Here is a 20097-nt window from a genome sequence, read left to right as displayed (position 1 = left end):
GAAGAAGGAAATGATGGCCATTCAGAGGTTGAACTTAAAGATGTTTTGGTACCTTCCGCATCCTGGAGCTAACTCTTTCAGTTAGCTTGAAAGAGCTGATTCTGCCTTTGAAGTTTGCTAGCCTACAATTAAGAGAGTTTAGCCATCAGGAGAATCTGACTCAATAAACAGAATTACACATTTCTATTCTAATTACATTCAGAAACTTTAAAAGATTTGATCATATTTTGGTCTAAGGGACAGGCCACAGGTTTAAAGGAGTCCGAAGTCTTGATATTTTCTGGAATCTTTTTGCTCATCTTTAATTGAAAGGATATTTACTTTTCAAGCCAGTTTTCAGGTCAATCCACCTATGCTGCCCCGTGACATATACTCTCATTTCACCTTGACAGATTGGTTTCATTAGAAATAATCCACAGTGGGGGTAATGTTAACATAATATTGCTTCTAAACTAGGCACAGTTTGATGAAAGATTTGGATGTACTTGGTGGGTAGCCGTTCCAATTTCAGACGTTTTGCTGGCATTCCCTGAGAGTCTGCCAAGAGCAGGGGATGACAGCTAAATGGGCTTTTCATACTCTGAATGTGGCAGTGGAGATTCAGCCTTGTGACTCTCTTTAAAAGCCTTGGGGAATTGATGATCGAGAGGCCCTGAACTCCTCAGAGAAATGCTGTTTCAAATGAGTGCTTGCCAATTCCAAATTTACCAGTTAAAATTGGAAGATGAATTAGGTCACCTCTCACATTTATGCATTGTTTAATCCAATTTGCAGTGCAATGCCACATACATTATCCCATTGGATCTTCATAGTAACTCTGGGTTGTAGTCAAGAATGGTCTTACTTTTTCCATTTTATGGATTTTACAGATGAGGACTGGGTTTAAAGAGAGTAACTCATTTGCTCATATTTGCACAGATAATTAAATGTTTATGAGGTCTGGGAATCAGCTTGGTCTACTCATTCCCGGTCTAGTGCTTATTATACTTAACTGTGCGGTTTTACTTGGTAAGACTTTTAAATATACTCATTGAATGAATGACAATTCAGTCTTTGCATCAGACAATGGCCATACCACAGGTTTAGGCAGGTCAGGCATAAGGAAGATAGAAAATGTACTAAAGACCATGGCTTTGCTCTTCAAGGCTTGGACTTTGGTGCATCTTCATGTCAGCACAATGGTGGCCTGATTCACTAGTCCATCTCATCATACAATACACATACCAAGTATCTCCTCCTGAGATGTACAAAGAGGGCTCTACAAAGAATAAGGAGTGACTGTAACAGGAAACTTTTGTATGCAGAAATTCCATTTAACTAAGAGGATCTGCCTCACCAGCTAATGGTACAAGGTTCCTTCTTTAACTTCTTTGATATTCAATGTTGCCTCTCAAGTTGCTTTGGTAGAAGACACTGCTGGTCCAGATACCTGCACCTGCCACAGTGATTCTTCAAGGAAGAGTAATTTGACTTCCTCATTGTTATCTGCTGCCAGAGAACTTACCGTTGTTATAGTTTTTTTGTTTTTGTTTTTGTTTTCTTCTTCTCATGCAAAGGAATTATTCTCAAAGTGCTCACAATGGCTGTTGGATCAGGAAGAACTTCAACATCAGTGGCACGCTCTGCTGGAATCAGTGCTCTTCCTGTAAGCAGTGGACCTTGGCCTCGAACCTAGATCCTCTGTCTGTGCTCCATCTTTGTGAGCCCCCTTTTGAAGGCCTTTGGTGAACTTACATTGACATCACTCCAATCTGTCAGAGAAGATTCAATGTTGAATATCAGAGTGGAAGTTGTTGAAGCCTCTACCACCTAGGTATCCAAAAGTTCCTTAACTTCTATGCAAACTTTGCCATCTAATCATAGGAATGTCTTTGGCACAACAAAGTGTCAGGAGGGGATTTTGGCAAACACCTCCAAAAAATTCCAATTAACTCTTTCCTTATCTTTACATATCTAAGAGAGGCATTTTGAATGATTCTTTGTGGAACCAAGAAGTCAAGAGGATATGTCTTCAACATATTTTACATAACAAAACCAAGAACAAATTCATGTTTTTCTATCAAGGCAACTTGCTATAACAGTGTCCCGGACTATTGAAAAAGTTGAATCAAATATTTAGATAAACCTTGCGAATGAAGACGGGACTTTATCCTGACATTTGAACACTAAATGGATCTAAGAAAGAAGTCTAAGAAATTATATACGAATAATGCATTTATGAACATCTGACTTGCAAATCTCTACGCAAGCTATATTTCATTCTACTGTGAGAGGAAGGGAGAAAAATGTCTTATGTTAGAATATCTAATAAGGGGAGAAATGGACAAAGATGAGGTGGCAGGGCTCTGAGTCCAAGAAGCATAAAAAGGCTGAACTACATGTTGACACTAATTTCAGGGTTGGTCTGTGGCTGATGTGAAAATGTTAGAGCCAACGGACTAAAGAAAGAACTGCCATGAAGTTAGAGGTTATCGGGACAGCTGCCGTGAAGATGAGCAGCCAGTGGCAGGGGGGTTCAAGTCCAGTGGCTTTGGGGCCATCGAGGATGGCAGTGAGCATTCTATGGCATTGACCTCAGTGGTAGCTGTGGCGGTGTTCTGATTACATCTTGTCTCTTCTGATTCCATCTGGAACATCATTTTCCAGCTTTCCTGTTAATTCTGTGAGCTACCAATTTTCTTCCCCCTAAATCACTATTTTTGCTTAAGTTATTCAGTGTTACTTTCTGTCATTTGTAAACAAGAACCTTGACCAGTGCAAATACTGTTACCAGTAGTATATGCAGGTGTATCTCAGGAAAATGTGAGAAATATGGGGCTACCTGAATCAATCAGAATGAAAAGCAATGGAAGTTCAACTCCAATTCAGACTTGAGAATCCAGAAGCTTATGGTACATAGTTGAAAGTCTGCTAATGAAGCTATCATCCTTGGCAGTCTGGAGTAAAATGCATATTAAAAGCAAAGATTTGGTGGACTGAGTCGTTTAATGGCCTAGAATGGAATAAAGACTCTTAGGATCTGAGAACTATTGGCTGGGGTCTGTATTTCTTGGGGTCTCAGCAGGAAGGAGATAGTTCACTCAAATGGGTTATTTGAGGAAAGTTTAACGAAAGGTTATTTACAATACTGTGAGCAGGGCTAAGGGAAATCAACAAAAGATGGTGAAGCAGCTTAGGGATTTGAACTGCAAGAACCGTTATTGCCTCCATGCCTGAAAGGGCAAGGGGAAGGAGAGTTATCAGAACCTAGAGACAGCTGTAGTTGCAGCTGTAGCTGTATAATGAGGTTTTCCAATAGGAACTGTGGACTTTGGTAAAAGAGTTTAACCACTGCTATCTCATGACCTGGCAGTCTGGGGACCAGCAAATAAACTCTCCCTTATCTTTCTCAATCTTATTCTCCTCCTCGTGCATCCCATTGGCTGGACTCAACCTGAAACTGGAAGGTTAAGTTCACCTGGTTGCTGCAGTACATGGAAATCACTCTTTTAGGGCAAAGAGCAAGGAGCAAAAGAATGGAGTATAGATCAGCTGGGCAAATGGAGACTATTCTTCACGGAGCAGCTACTTCTAACGGCACTAGATAGCTTTCAGGAGATTGACCGACTCAAATTCCTACAACATTCTTGGCTCAAGGAACAGCCTGAAAAAGAGGTATTTTCTATGACTATGGAAAAAGAATATCTTTTCTCTTGGAGGCTTAGGACAGATATGGCCCAAAACCAAATAGTTTTGTTCTGGGGTTTGACATATTACAAAATCAGTTCAATTCAAAGTTTTATTAGACTTCTTCTAAAGGTGACACTGAAATAGGGTGAGATCCCATAAATTACAATGGGCCCATGTGAGAGAACTTAGTATCTACACTTGCAACTGCAGTGAGCCTCCATGGCCAGGTGAAATAGCTCACCCCTCTCTAAGATTGCTGGAAGGCCTTGTAACCAACTCCCTAACTCTTGCGAGGGAATGTCAATTCTCCCTTTGTCCTCTCTCCACCAACTTCACTGACTCTCTGTCCATAGAAAAGAAGTTTGCTCCTAGAACAAACTTCTAGGGGACATTTAAAAAATTAAATCCGAGAAGAGGAATCTTCTACTCCAAAAAGTATTGCAAGAATTTGCTAATTTATGTGGACAAAAATCCAAGACGTGTGTAGGAATGGATGCTGAGGGTATTGGATTAAGGATGGAAGAAGATAATTTTATTTCAGGCTGGATTTATTGATATTGGTCTATTTTCAGATTATTTTGGATTCATTGTACCCATTTGAACATCTGGGAGTGGTTCTAATTGTTTTTTCACTTGGTTGACTGAAATCTGGACCTACATGAAAAAGATGCCAACTTCATTGTAGAGATGGAATCCAAAGCCTTTTTGAGATAGGAAGGTTGAAATGGGTACATTACATATGACTCACCCACTCATTGCTTAACCATGATCTTCCAAATGGCGCGCAATGCAGCTCGACTCTGCCCTTTGTCTACGCTGCTTCTTTCCCCACCTTTCCACAGGTGTTGATCCCAAGTGCTCTTCTAAATAAATATCCTGAAGTTTAAATGCCATCTCAGAGTCTTCTTCCCAAAGAACCCAACCTGTAACATCAGCTATAGCCTCATCTTAACTACGAAAATGAGGAATGAGGACTATAGCCTCAACCCATATTTCCTTCCTTGGTGTGTGTGTGTACAGGTATATGTGTGCCCGCATATGTGTATATACTTTCCTTCCTTTTCTGCTTTTTAAAAAAATTTTATTTATTTATTTTATAAATTTATTTATTTATTTATTAGCTGCATTGAGTCTTCGTTGTTGCACACGGGCTTTCTCTAGTTGTGGTGAGAGGGGGCTACTCTTCATTGTGGTGCATGGGCTCCTCATTTTGGTGGCTTCTCTTGTTGCAGACCAGACTCTAGGCACACGTGGGCTTCAGTAGTTGCGGCACGTGGGCTCAATAGTTGTGGCACACGGGCTTAGTTGCTCTGTGGCATATGGGATCTTCCTGGAGCAGGGATCAAACCCATGTCCCCTGCATTGGCAGGCAGGTTCCCAGAAAGTCCCCCTTTTCTGCTCTTTCTATCCCATTTTTATATGCACATACATATCATTTATTGTTGGGGAATGACTTTTTTGTTTAGTCAAAGTGGAAGAATATCAGGAAGGAGCCTGGGGCTGGCTAAAGTACCAGATAAGACATAGATTTGCTCCCATCAGAAGACTCTGAGAGTTTGGCTGTCTTGGGGAGTGTTTCATTGTGTTTAGGCAGAAGCAGAGCTTTTGAAAATGTTAAAAAGTAAAGAAGGAAAAAAAAAAAAAGCAAAGAAGGGTCTAGTGAGACGTTAGCCAGAGTGGAGGACTGTGGTGAGTGTTAGTCATTTTGGCTGCCCAGAACTTAAAAATGTCCTTTGTATTCTGGGGAAAGTCCAAGAGAGGTGAGAGGTCAGTCTCTCTACAGAACTGAAAGGGGCGGGCTATTCTCTCCTCAGCTCTGCTCTAGTAGCTGGGCATTTTTATGTGACCCATGTGTAGCCAATCAGATTCTCCAGCATCCAACTTTGAATGTTGAGGAAACTAGGCCAGCAAGTAACATGGTAAGTTAACAATTATTCCTGTAGGCTGTGGAGTCCTTGAGTCCAGTGTCATTATAGCAAGAATTTGGTGGCTGAGGGATATTCTACGTAGAATAGTGGCATTATAGGCAGACCGTCTCTAGGCTGTTTCCGCTGGTTCTTGCCATACCTGGTTCTCTCATCTTCTTGCCATTTCTGTAAGGTATCCAATACCTGTGCAATCAATTCCTTTTCTGCATCAGTTAGCCAGAATTTGTCTCTGTAATTTGCATCCGAAGCTCTAACTAGTATCCGAATATCCCAGGGCATTCCTCGGAGCACAGATGACTAATAGGGTTGAGGAGTTCAGGCACTTGAACTTCAGGGCAAATCAGTGCAAAATAGATGGAAATAGGGGGAAATGAGCACTTCTCCACCACTGACACCCTTGGATGAAATAACTTTCCTGTTCTTTGCCCTAAGCAGCCTGGGTCTGTGCAGTGAAGGAAATGATTCTGTGATGGCTCAGCAAATGTAAGCAAGAGGGAACTACTGTTCTTCTCTGGCCTTGACTCTGTTCCCTGTACTCTTTACTCTCTGTTTTCCATATTTATCCATGACACTGGGGCATTTGCATTGGCAGGGAAACGTCTCAGATACCCCTACTGCCTAAAAATGAACAAAATCCTGATTTTTATTTACAAGTGATTACCAGAAAATTGAAGAAGAGCTGTTTCATGGACTTGGACTGATCTCTGAGCAAGTGGCCCAGGGTCGTCTTAAAGGTCCCATTTCTAGTTCTGTAGCAGCTAAAAAACTGGCAGGAACAAAGAAATGTGTTGGGTCCTGCAGTCAGAAACTTTAGAGCTGTAGACTTTCTCCCATCAGAGTGGTCCCCTAATTCATTCATTCAGATGCATTCTCAAAGGTCCATGCCTGACTTGTGGCTATCATGGCAATGACAAGAAAAGAGGTTGCTTGGAAAACTGGGACAGGCTGCCAAGACAACCACAAGCTGTTATACATTTCTTCTTGACTCTTATGATATTCTCATTGCAACAAGTAAGTAATAAATCTCCTCTTATTTAAATGGCAGATGTTAGAGAGTGTTATGTTTGTTCAGGTAAACCTGTAAAAGGGGAAAATTAACTCATAGCATCTGGAAAGTAGGGCATAGGTTAATCCCTTAGGATTCAGGAAGGGATTGAGAAAGGAAGTCTGAGCAGTGAAGACCACCCTAGGGACCAAGAATTAACAGAGCAGAGCTCTCCTTGTTGTCTGAAGTTGGGGCACTGTTAGCAAAATACCAACATTTGCTTCTGTGATGGACTGAATGTTTGTGCCCCCTTCACCTCCCTTCTCAAATTCACATGTTGAAACCCTCCTCCCTAGTGTGATGGTATTTGGAGGTGGGAAACTTGGGAGGTAATTAGATCATGAGGGTGGAGCCCTCACAAAAGAGATTAGTGCCCTTTTAAAAAGAGACTTGAGAGAGCTTGCTCTCTCTTTGCCATGTAAGAAGACAGCCAGAAGATGGCCATCTGCAAACCAGGAAAAGGAATTTTACCAGGAATCAAATTAGCCAGCACCTCACTCTTGGATTTCCTAGGCTCTAGAATTGTAAGAAATAAATGTTTATTGATTATACTACTCAACCTGTGTTATTCTATTACAGCAGACCAAGTAGACTAAGAGTAAGACAATTTCCAACTAGGAAGGCAGCTGGTATCCCTTGGTGAGCTAGGAAACCATTCATTAGAGGAATGGAATTATAATAATGGCTTGGGTCTCATGTACATCTGCACTATAGTACTAATGTACCAGAAATTGAGAAAACATATAGTCTTAAGAGAGTTTTAGACAGAACCTCCATCATATTACTTGTTAAAATTTAGTGAGTACCTGCTATATGCCAGCCACTGCGCATAAATTTTCTCATTTCATTCTCTCAGCCACCCTCTGTGGTAGTTTTTATTATGTCCATTTTACAGATGAGACTCAGGGAAGATAAAGTCACTCCTCAAAGTCTCTTTCCTGTGTGCCAGGATGTCAGACCCCAGTTTTGTCTGATTCTGAAGGCCAGGCTGTTTTTACTGTTTTGACTAGAGTTGGAACAAGACAGTCATAAAACATCTGCCCACAAGATAGGCATGTTTGTCTGCTCAGGGCTCATCCCTGTCTTTTTGAGGTTAACAACAACCAGTGTGTTTTGTTTTTTTTTTTTAACCACATGTCCCTGGGTACCACTGACAGATTCAGAACCCCAGGCTGCCCTGAAATTCGATCCTACCCAGTGTGGGATCTTTCATATTCTTCTGTTCTTTGGCCTCATGGTTTACATAAAGCACAACATCAATCCAGTTTAGCCTGGAACAAGTTCTAAAAGAAAGCACATTACTTTACATGCACAGGGAAGAGAAGATAAGGGAGTTACGTTTGAAACAAACTTTGTTTGTGAGAGTGCTTTGTTTTGTCACAAGGGCCTTGGTCACGTGGTACTTTAAAAGAACCCAAACAACCAAACCACCAAAATGAAGAGTGGTTTTAAAGACATACGGTTTGAATCACCCCCGTTCCATAGAGTAACAGAAATAGGAGCTGAAAATGACCCGCTTGGCCATCCTGCCCTTCCGGAGTCAGTACAGATGGTTCCCTGTAGACAAGGCTGCCTGAGTTAGTCCTATTGGGTTTAATGAGCTAAGTGTTGGGGGAACCTCGTTTTCTTCCTCTACTAGTTGGCCACCTAACTGTTCTTACTGCTTGGACATCTTCCCGACCCCAAGCCAAAGCTTTCCTTTGCTGCATTTCATGTCATTATTCCTCCGTTATACTCATGGGCCTCTGACTCATTCTTTTGTCTCTAGCAGTTTCCACTCTTTCCAGAGGCTGACACGGCACTCTCAGGGAGTTTCCCCAGTGCCTTGGCTTCTCTGAAAAGTCATCAGTTCTTTACCTTCTCCCAAGATAGGGAAACTCTGGCATGAAACCCAGAGATTATTTGCACACGAGGGGGCGTGGGAGGTGGTGGTGAGCTTAACTGAGTTTCCCCCAGGTCTTCTCCTTGTAGCTAGTGTTTCTTAAAAGTTGCTATTAATATATCTTTAATGACAGAGTAAAGTGAACGCATATCTCAGAGGGATCTGCCCAAAGTGGCTTGCAATTTCTTTGACATGGTTTATTTTGTCTTAAATATTCACATCTTACATGCCTCTGTGCTTGCATTAATAAAAAAATATTTTAGGGACTTCCTAGGTGGCACAGTGGTTAAGAATCCACCTGCCAGTGCAGGGGACACGGGTTTGAGCCCTGCTCTGGGAAGATTCCACATGCCACGGAGCAACTAAGCCCGTGAGCCACAACTATTGAGCCCATGTGCCACAACTATTGAAGCCCATGTGCCTAGGCCCCATGCTCCACAACAAGAGAAGCCACTAAAATGAGGAGCCTGTGCACCACAATGAAGAGTAGCCCCCACTCGCATTAACTAGAGAAAGCCCGTGTGCAGCAACAAACACCCAACACAGCCAATAAAATAAATAAATAAATAAATAAATAAATAAAATAAAACAAACAACAACAAAAATTTAAAACACTAACCAATAAAGTATTCCACTTTGCACCCTCCCCCAACCTGCAATCCCAGCCCTGCAAAATCCTCAAGTAAAATTGTCATTGCAGGAATGTGCTTATTCTAAGTCTGTGACCTCGGATCCCCTCAGACATGTTATACTAATGACAATATAAATTCCTGTTTGAGAAGCATGACTCTAAGAAGTACAAAGTGCCTGTCAGGGTCAGGTGAGGAATGAAGGATCTAGAATAAAGTAGGGGTCAGAGTGTGTAACATAGAAAACGGGTGTCAACTTTTTTGGAGTAGACTAGAGTTTGAATCCTGATTCCTGAGAGTCAGTTCATGTTATTTAGCATCTATAATATTCAGCTTCTGCGTTGGTAAAAATGAGGATAACAGGCTTTGTGGGGTTTTAAAGAGAGAATATTTATGAAAACACTTAGCACAGGTTTAGTATAGTTGGCAGTAAATCAATGTCACTTGCTTTTCTTTGGTTTTGGGGAGGCCTCTGGAGGAGGAGATAAAGAGATGAAAGCTACTCAAGCCTCTTTCTGGGTCATTTCTCTTCCTAGCATCACCCTCTCCGGCCCCACTCATCTGCTAGAACAGAAAACTTTCAACTCAAAGACTCTCAGCCCCTCCCTGGGGCCAGAGCCAGTTCTGGCCAAAAGTGACCATATTTTAAGAGTCCTCCTCTTACCACTGGAAAGAATCTGGAATGAGTTTTGTTGTCAGTATTGTGCTGGGAGTGCGCCGTGGGTGTCTGCCCGTTCTCTGAGCTTCAGTTCTCTCTAATCTCCGGCTTCTGACCGTCACTCGGCCTTGGTTTCCTGAGTGCACTTCTATTATGCTGAGACTGAGGCCTTCTGTCAACACTACATCTATCCAGCTGGACCCAACATCTGCATCGCTCTAACTCCTTCTCGCGAGTGCTGAGCCCAAGTGATGGACTGTTCTTTAGTGTTTGTCTGGTTTGTGTCATCAGTCCATTGTCTGCCCCCACTATGTTTTGGGGGCCTAACATCTGCATAACCCTTATTTACCCCTTCTCGTGAGTACAGGTTAAATTGATGGGTCAGGTCTTTGCATGCTCTATCTATCTATCTACCTATCATCTATCTCTATAGTTTTAAAAAATCAGTCCAGTGTCTGAATGGTCTGATATCTGAGGATATTTTTATTCACAAGTTGAGGTGGGAGACAGGTCCTCACCTCTGGCTAAGGATGCCTGCAAGGCCAGATGTTTCCTCACCCTCAGGCCCTGCAACTACAGTGTGAGCACCTGCCTAGGCTTGGCCAAACAAATGCTTCTGCCCGAGTCTCTGAACTTGGAGCCAGTGATGCAGAGTAGCAGGGAACACATCAGAATTCATTCCAGAGCAAGAGGTGGTGGTACTCATGTGCACTGGTGGCAGAAGAGGAATCTAATGCAGGCTGTTCCTATGAGAGGACCTTCGTTGAGATTCTGGACACTCACCCTCTCTTTGCTATTCCTTTCCATTTTGGAGCTTGTTTCCTGGGACTTCCCATCAATTCCCCAAGGTAATCCATGCCCTTCCATAAATCCTATTTTTTTAAGCTCTTTATTGGAATATAATTGCTTTACACTGTTGTGCCAGTTTTTGCTGTACAACAAAGTGAATCAGCTGTATTTATACATATATTTCCGTATCCCTTCCCTCTCATGACTCCTTCCCACCTTCCCTATCCCTTCCCTCTAAATCATCACCCGTCATTCAGTTGATCTCCCTGTGTTATGCAGCAGCTTCCCACTAGCTATCTATTTTACAATTGGTAGTGTGTATATGTCAATGCTACTCTCTCACTTCATCCCAGCTTCCCCTTAGCCTCCTCTCCTACCCCCCACCCCCCACCCCACCCCTGTCCTCAAGTCTGTTCTCTACATCTGCATCTTTATCCTTGCCCTGTCACTGGGTTCATCAGTACCATTTTTTTAGATTCCATATATATGAGTTAGCATACGGTATTTGTTTTACTCTTTCTGGCTTACTTCGCTCGGTATGACAGACTCAGGGTCCATCCACCTCACTACAACTAACTCAGTTTCATTCCTTCCTTTATGCTTTAGTTAACCAGAGTTTTGGTTATTTGCATTCAAGAACCTTGACTCAACAAACCGTTTAATTCAGCCCCATCAACCTGAATCATAATGCTGCCACCTGCTGGATAGTTGTTTCATTTTTATAAACCAGGGTGAGGGCATGACTTCAGGAAGCAGAAACTGTATTATTCTTTGGGGCGAGCACTTTCCATCCATGAAGGACTTAATTCCCCAGATGCTGGGAGTAACCTTTAGCTGTCAGCTCCCTCAGTGGCGGCCCATCAGCAGAGAGCCGCCTTGTCCAAGGCCACAAGGCAGCATGGTTCCCATCCACTGACTGGTGGGTGTGGCCATCTCAGCCTAACTGGGGACAACTCTGAAGGGGCAATCTAGCTCCAAAGCTCCCTGTGAGGTTTGCTGAAGCTGACACTAAACATGCATTGGAGCTTGACTCCTCCCTCTGCCCAATCCTGCAACCATCCTCTCCTTTTATCAGGTGTTGATCTTAATAAACTCCTCATAAAACCTCTTACATGTTGATCCCCATCTCAGAGCCTGCTTTCTGGGAAACACAATCTGTAATAACCTTTTGATAACTGAATTATCTTATCTGACCTTGCCCAGTTGCTAAGAAAGAGTAAGAGCAGATATATATCTGCTGAATAACTGAGTGATCCCTTTCTATAGATGGAAAGGCCACGCTTCTCCTGCTTAAAACTGATCTCCACTTTGGCTCTGGATCTCATCTTTTCACCTCCTTTTGTTTCTCTACAGACTGTTCTTCACCCTCTTTCTCCAGTTTCTTACATATCCCCGATCCTTAGGCATGGGAGTATCTTAAGGCTTTGTCTTGGGCTTTCTTCTCTAAGTGGTGTCAACCACCACCATGGATTGCAGGCTCCAAAGGGCAGTTGACAAGTCCGTTTGTCAGTTACATTCATCACTTAGTGCTTGGCACTTAGTAGGCACTCAATACATACTTAATTTATTGACTGCAAATCCATATCTTCTACATTTTTCTGTTGGGGAAAAGAAAGTTAACCCAGGAGCAACATGGAAGAAGTTTTGAAGAGGAGGAAGTTTATGCTAAGCCTTCTAGATGACCTGTGTTTTGCTTTTGTAGTATATTCTAACATTGTTTCTTAGAGCCTTTCCTCAGTCACCTCTTGTCCCCTTACTTTTATTTTCATTCACATTTAAGTGCAAATAATTGGTGTGGCTGAAGTGCTATTCTCAAAGGGAAAAGCTGTTTTAACAGATACCCGTAATAAGAAATAGAGGTGTAATGAATAATAATGAGAGGCATTTTAATGTTAACCATGCTAATTTTGTTTGGCTTTGTAAAGGAGAATCACCTACATGATCTCATTTGATACATAAAATCTATGAGGCCATTCTTATTATTTCCATTTTATAGTTGATAGAACTGAAACTCAGGGAATGTAAACTTCCCACCCAAAATCACACAGCTAGTAAATGGAAAATCAGGAGTCAAATTCTTGTTGGTTTAACTTTTATTTGATGTTGTTGAAATTAAAACCTAGAATTTCAGGCTCCTTTGGTTTGCCAGATAGGGGAGGATTGGTCAGGTTCTAGCTTATGCCTCTTGTCGGTAAGACCTGACCTGTTTACTGAATCTGAACCCTAGTTCTTTTTTGTGCTGGCTCTTAGAAAAGAAAGGTCCTCACTCCCACTGTCTAGCTGTCTAGCTTTTTCTGAAAGAATTCTTGGATGAAATAGAAGCCTATATGCATTTGAAGGGTACGTCTAATTCATAGACTTTAGGGACAACATTTGTCATGGGAATCTAACAGTCAACTAAGGGAGAAATAGCAAAAGCAAATAACACAAAGCTTTCAGGCTTTTATGTGCTACCTCTACTGATTCAAATTTGAAAAATTTAACCAGCTTCTATGATTGCTAAAGTCCCATAGTGAAGCTATTTCTTTGAAATGGTGGAAGGTGAGAAGAGCAAGTCCTTCTTAAGAGAAGAAGCAAGTTTCACCCTGATAGTGATCTGGCCCCAGGCTCCAAACTAATTTATTTCTCTCCAGAGCGGGGTCTTGCCCACAGAGCCCTTCATGCTGGAATGCCAGCTGTGACTATGCTATACTTTTCATTTGGAAACAAATCCTCCTTTCCAGTTTTCCCAGCTTCTCTGTCTAACCATGTTCTTGGCACACGGTTTGATCACAGCTCAGACATTTTAACCTGTCTGAAAAATACTGTGGATGGATTTTCCAGGAAGGCTAACCGAGACTTGAAAACAATGTTTGATCTTAAGGAATAGTTTCTTTCTTCTTTTAGCCCACTGTCATGCACAAAATACACCTCAGTAAGCTGCTGAGTGTGTGTGTGTGTGTGTGTGTGTGTGTGTGTGTGTGTGTGTGTGTGTGGTGTTTAGGGACTAGAAAAGCAATCTCAACTTATTGATGGGAAGCAAAGTGCCCAAAAGGTTTTGCCCTGATCTGATTATTCACAGATGTGATAGGCAAACTCATTATTGATAACGTGGAAGAATTGGCAAAGTATTAGGCAAGAAAATGCAATACTCAGGATAGACTAATTCTGAGGAGGTCCCGATAATACTTCTTAGACATCTGTGCTCCCTGCTCCCTCGTTCATCATCTGAAAATCACCTTTACCCAGATTTTTAACTATTTCAGTGGAGCTGCCTAGGTTGTTACTATTGCTTGCCTTACCTCTTTTTTTTCTTTCTTTCTTTTTATTTTTTGGCTGCATTGAGTCTTCATTGCGGCGTGCAAGGTTTTCTCTAGTTGCAGCAAGCGGGGGCTACTCTTCGTTGCAGTGCACGGGCTGCTCATTGCGGAGGCTTCTCTTGTTGCAGAGCATGGGCTCTAGGAGTGCAGGCTCAGTAGTTGTGGTGCTCGGGCTTAGTTGCTCCACAGCTTGTCGGATCTTCCCCGACCAGGGCGCGAACCCGTGTTCCCTGCATTGGCAGGCGGATTCTTAACCACTGTGCCACCTAGGGGAAGTCTTTGCCTTACCTCTTTACAGCTAATATTTCTTGAGCACTCACTACCTGCTGGGTACCATGTTAAGTGATTTATGGAGACCCCTTTGCCAAGCCTTACAGCCCTGAGAGGTGGGTATTAGTTATCAACTCCATCTTACAGAGGAGGATGCGGGAGTACGTCTGGATTAAGAAACATGACCAATGCCCCAGAACTAGTGAGATTCAAAGGCTGTATTCAAACTCAGGAGTGTCTGACTCCAGAGATTGTAATTCTAAACATTAAACCGAACCGTCTTCACCAGGGAGCTGCTGAAGGTACTCGCTTGCCGAGGAGAACTTTCCAAGTGGTCTCCAGGTTCCAGCTGTGCAGCGTGACCTCCACGCCTCTCAGGAGAGCTGAGTAGGTCTCTCTCTTCTTTTCAGACCAAACGTAGGGTGAAGCTTAGCGAACAGGGGAGCCAAGAAGAAGATGAGTTTAACAAACACAGACTTTCCCTCCCTCCGAATAGTGTGGCTGGCTAAAGGCTGTTACGTTTATTAGCAGTGGAGACAAGGATCTGCTTTGCTGAAGAGTTTTACAACATACAAAGAGCTGTGTCTTTGGCCTACTTCTGAGAAAAGCAAATGCCAGGCGACAGGATATGAGTGAATAAAATATAAAATCAGGTGTAGAGCACGTCCCAGCTATTCTGATGCCCTCTGTGGGTGTCATCACCAAGAAAAACCATCATAATTTTTTTTTTTTTAATTTTTTGGGCTGCAGTTGGTCTTCTTGAGTCTTCATTGCTGTGCACAGGCTTTCTCTAGTTGTGGCAAGCAGGGGCTACTCTTTATTGTGGAGTGTGGGCTTCTCGTTGCAGTGGCTTCTCTCGTTGTGGAGCATGGGCTCTAGGCGCTTGGGCTTCAGTAGCTGCAGCACACAGGCTCAGTAGTTGTGGCACACGGGCTTAGTTGCTCTGCGTCATGTGGGATCTTCCTGGACCAGGGATCGAAGCCATGTCCCCTGCATTTGCAGGTGGATTCCTAACCACTGTGCAACCAGGGAAGTCCCCATTGTGATCTTTTGATGGTCTGGGTTTTGCTTCTTCTTTGCTTCCCTGGAATGGGGTGCTTTCGTTAAGGTACTTTCAGAAACGCCAGCGTTTTCTCCGTAACAAAACATATGGAGGGAAATACAACTTTCACATTTTTAAAACATTTGGCCAATGCAGATGGTGTGTATGTGGGGATAATTTTTTCGGATTTTTTGATTGCACGAAGCAGAAAAATAAACTCAAACGGATGCATTCGACAAAGAAAATGTATTGATAAAAATCCAGTGTTAGTGTGCACGTCAGGCTGGGTTTGATCCAGTGGCTCAAGGATGGAACCAAAGCGTTAATTTCTTTTTATCATTCTGCTTTGCCTTCCAAGGGCTTAACGTCGTTACATAAAGTCCCATCATGGTTTAAGATACCTGCTGGAAGCAACTCAGGCCAATGTCTTCTTTTTTACGTCCCAGAGAGAAAGAGGAAATCTCTCTGCTATCAAACTGAAACCCTTTGCCTGACTGTGATCAACTTAGGCATGAATACATCCATGAATCAACCATTGTTTCAACTTGAATTAGAAAAAAGATTGACTCTAGCAGCTCCAGTAATGACTCCAGATTGCCTTCATCAATCAGATAATTCCATCTCCCTTCCTGTAGTGATTGGTTCAGGACTGGACATGAAGCTGATACCTAAGCCAAGCTGGAGATGGGCATCCTTGGCAACAGTGGTTGTTTTGTGATGGATGAGGACATGTCCAATGGATGCTGGACATGCAGCTACATCTTCCACTCCAGGAGGTGAGATCAAAATACAGTCATCCAGTCAGCTCTATTTAATTTTTTGGTCATTGAGAGAAATATTTATACATGAGAAAATTGGTTACATTCTTTTTTTTTTTATTCTAAGCACTTTATTATTTATTTATTTATTTATGGCTGCATTGGGTCTTCATTGCTATGCAAGGGCTTTCTCTAGTTGCAGCTAGCGGGGACCACTCTTCCTGAGGTGCATGGTCTTCTCATTGTGGTGGCTTCTCTTGTTGCAGAGCATGGGCTCTAGATGCTCTAGCTTCAGTAGTTGCAGCATGCGGGCTCAGTAGTTGTGGCACGCTGGTGTAGATGCTCTGCGGCATGTGGGATCTTCCCAGACCAGGGATCGAATTTGTGTCCCCTGCATTGGCAGGTGGATTCTTAACCACTGCTCCATCAGGGAAGCCCCTAGTTAACACTCTTTTAAACCAATTGAGTACTATATGCTTGCTGATCTGACCCTACTTACCAAAATAGATTTAAATTTCTGTGCTCATGTTCCACGCAGCATTGAAGCAGGTGATGTAAGCTGGTAGAGTCGCTGTTACTGGTCCAAAAATTTCAAGAGCAGCTCTAGATTTGGGGGATGTGTCTTGTTTTCCTTTAAATTTTTCTTACTAAATTTTTCTGTAAAATTACACACACACCAAAAAAAAAAAAAAACCACCAAAAAACAAAAACCTACAGAAAATGCTTCTACCACATTCACTGCATAAATGCAAAGTTATGTAAAGTAAATATTAATACATTTCTTCTCCATCCCAATTACTCCAGAGATAATGTTAACACTTCAGTGTTTTCTACAATCTTTTTCTTGTCTATAGAAAAAGAGTGCAAACACGTCTAGGGTTGTTTTGGCTGTGTCTTTATATAAAAAGTGAGATTATATCATGCACAGTACTCTACAAACGTCCTTTCTCGCTTCATAATACATCACTGATGTATTTCCATATCCATATCTGTAGAGATAACTCATTTTTCAGTAGACCTACATAGAAATGCTCTTCAAAATTTCCCAACTATTGTAGCAGGGTGAGTCAAAAATGATCTGCACTCGGTTATATTAAAACTTCTGTTGGCCACACTCTTCTCAGCACTTTCTATTCAAGGCTACTGTCTCCCCAGTCACTGCTGTGCAGGTGTGAACGTGTTATATCAGTTCATTTGTAACTGTGGTCCAAGCAAAACTGGATGCCCCACTTGTGATTTGCAGGAAAGAAGAGCAGCGTGCGGTGATTCATTTTTTGTGGTCTGAGAGTGTGCACATCTGCACACTTCTGCCCACACTGTCGAGACTCTGCAAAAACTTCATTTTGAGGTGTTAAAGCATCCTCCCTATAGTCCTGATCTTGCTCCATTGGACTTTCACCTGTTTGGTTCCCCTGAAAGCAACCCTACGAGGACGAAGATTCCCTTCTGATGAAGAAGTGAAGACAGCAGTGCATTCGTGGCTTGCAGCTCAGCCTAAAACATTTTTTAAATGAGGGAATACGAAAGCTTGTTGACAGATGGGCAAAGTGTATTGAAAAGCAAGGAGGTTGTGTCGAAAAATGATGTATTTGTCTTTTCTAAAAGTTAATTAAGATAAATTCTACAGCCAGAGTGTGGATAATTTTTCACTCACCCTATTATTCTCTTCTGTTATTGATAGACATTCAAGTTATTCTCTTTTCTTAGCTATGGAAGACAATGCTATTTCACCTTAGTTAACCCAGCATAATAGCCTTTCTTTCACTAGACTATGGTTTGTTGTACACTTAAAATGGGTGAATTTTATGGTCTGTGAATTATATTTCAATAAAGCTGTTGTGAAATTTGTGTGTGTGTGTGTGTGTTCATTTTTAATCAATAAATCCATTCTCAGAACCTGATCCTGTGCTTGGCACATGGTATGAACTAAATAAATATTTGTTCAATTAAGTTCCCTTTGTAACATGGATTTAGAACATTAACCAAAATAGTAAGTGATTCATGAGAGGGTTCATTCCAAGGCATTTACAAAATCTTCAAATTCTTTTTTTAAAAAAATATTTATTTATTTATTTATTTAGGCTGGGCTGGGTCTTACTTGCTATATGTGGGATCTTTAGCTGTGGCATGTGAACTCTTAGTTGCGGCATGTGAGATATAGTTCCATGACCAGGGATCGAACCCGGGTCCCCTGCATTGGGAGAGTGAAATCTTAGCCACTGGACCACCAGAGAAGTCCCTTAAATCTTCAAATTCTTAATAACACTTTTATCAGCCAGGGTCTGACAGAAAATCTACTCAAACAAGGTGATTGAGGTGAGTTTAATGAATAGACCGATTATGAGGGTAAGGGCTGATTTCTGGAAGCAGCCCAGAGCCTGCAGGAGCCCTTATCTTACCCCTAAACCTGAAGGCTCAGAACTGGGAGTCACACTAGAATCCACACTAGAAGGAGGTGCAGCTGGGGGAGAGGGCTGCCTGTCCCAAACAGTGAAGTGACTTCAGTAGAGGAACCTCGCCCCTGCCCACCCATGACCTGTAAGGAGTAATTCTGAGAGGATAAATGCCCCCCTTCATTCATCTCCTGCCGTTACTCCCATTGGCCAAAACGAACTAGAGAGAAAGAAGACGCAGTGATTCTGTTGACAAAAGTCAACAGTTTTGGCCCCCGAGCAGGATGGAAAAAGACAGTGGAGAGTAGGCAGCACACTCCTATAGCATGTAATTCACCCCTTAGAGTTCAGAAATTGTGAATAAAAAATGGAAATAGTAATTTCAAGTATAAGTTTATACACATGGACTAGAGTAGTTAGCAAAGCTTTTTTCCAGCATGGGCACCCCTTTATTAACTCTTTACTTTTACCGTCAACATTTGCAATGCGAATGAGTAAAAGGATGATGATAGACTCTTCAGTATGGCGTTATGTCTGTACCTTGCAGTAATTAGCTCAGAGCTGATCTGCTTCCGGAATTTCCTTGCAATCAGCATCATTTATGTCTAGAAGGACTAGACAACAAGTCATTCCGGAAAATGACTCCACCTGAGCTTCGTGGAACTAATAATGAGTGACACTGTATGATTCACTTATTTTCTCAGCAAAACGTATTGAGCAACTGCTCTGTGACAAGACTTGTACCGGACCCTGGGAAAAACACAAAGAGGAATTCGACAGAGCCCTCAAGGAAGAGCCATCTCCTGGAAGAGACAGGCAGGTAAGCAGATGATTGTGGTTCAATATGTGAACTGCGTGTTGAAGTCATAAACGGGCATTCGAGTGTAAGGCTTATACGCTTGTGTTGCTGGTCTGTTTCCATCACCTACTACCTCTGTGGCCTTAAGCAAGTTACTTAACTTTACATGTATAATAATAACCATGGTGGATTATAGTTTCCAAAAATGGCCACGGCCATAATGCCCATCCCACATGCAATGTGACCTTGTCTCCCCCTCCCCCCATCAAGGGTGGAATTAAGTTTTCTATCCCCCTCCCTGAATCTGAGGACGTCCTGGGATTGCTCTAAGCAACAGAATATGATGGGAGTAACACTGCTAGTTCTAGATAGAGCCCAGGTTCATGTGGTCTGGCAAGTTCCCCATCTTGCCTTATGGAACTCTTGGGACGCTTTTTGGAAAACCAGGCACCATACTGTGTGAAGCCCAAGTCACAGGGAGAGGCCATCTATAGGTATTTTGTGTGTAACGCAATAAAAAAATGTTCCTAACATTTTTTTTTCTCCTAGGTTAGCAGAGATTCAAAAGTCGTGCTCCTAAGAGCAATGGGGTCTGCTTACCCGGATATGCTTCAACCACTATAATTAAAAATGATAGTTGTTTCCCAAATCCCAGAAAAGGCAAAATTAATGGATAGAATTTTCTATGTTTTAGTTTTTTCTCTCATAAAATTTTCCTAATTGGTGACTTCACTTATCTCTACTGGAATCCAAAAGTCAGATTCAGACTTTGCCCAAAAGGATATAGCACCTTATTTTAATTGTGATATATTAATACTTCTTGAGGTTCTAAAAAGGTCATCATGACTTTGGGATAAACTACCACCTGCTGTGAGTGACTGAGTGACTCTAGCATGGGGCATCAGTTGCTTTTCTTTTTGTAAACTCTGGGCTATT

At 42.2% G+C, this 20097-nt stretch overlaps 1 long non-coding RNA gene across 1 annotated transcript; it reads left to right on the top strand.

The window, feature by feature from the left end:
- Nucleotides 1–3507: 3507 nt before the first annotated feature.
- LOC130853800 (uncharacterized) lies at nt 3508–19175 on the top strand. Its single transcript, XR_009053882.1, has 3 exons — nt 3508–3654; nt 15847–15987; nt 19067–19175. It is a non-coding gene; the product is annotated as an uncharacterized LOC130853800 (long non-coding RNA).
- The last annotated feature ends 922 nt before the right edge of the window (nt 19176–20097 follow it).

The sequence above is a fragment of the Hippopotamus amphibius genome, chromosome 5 (assembly GCF_030028045.1).
Source record: "Hippopotamus amphibius kiboko isolate mHipAmp2 chromosome 5, mHipAmp2.hap2, whole genome shotgun sequence".
Taxonomy (NCBI): Eukaryota; Metazoa; Chordata; class Mammalia; order Artiodactyla; family Hippopotamidae; genus Hippopotamus; species Hippopotamus amphibius.
The sequence above is the reverse complement of the archived record's forward strand: the minus strand, read 5'-3'. Positions and strand labels throughout refer to the sequence as shown.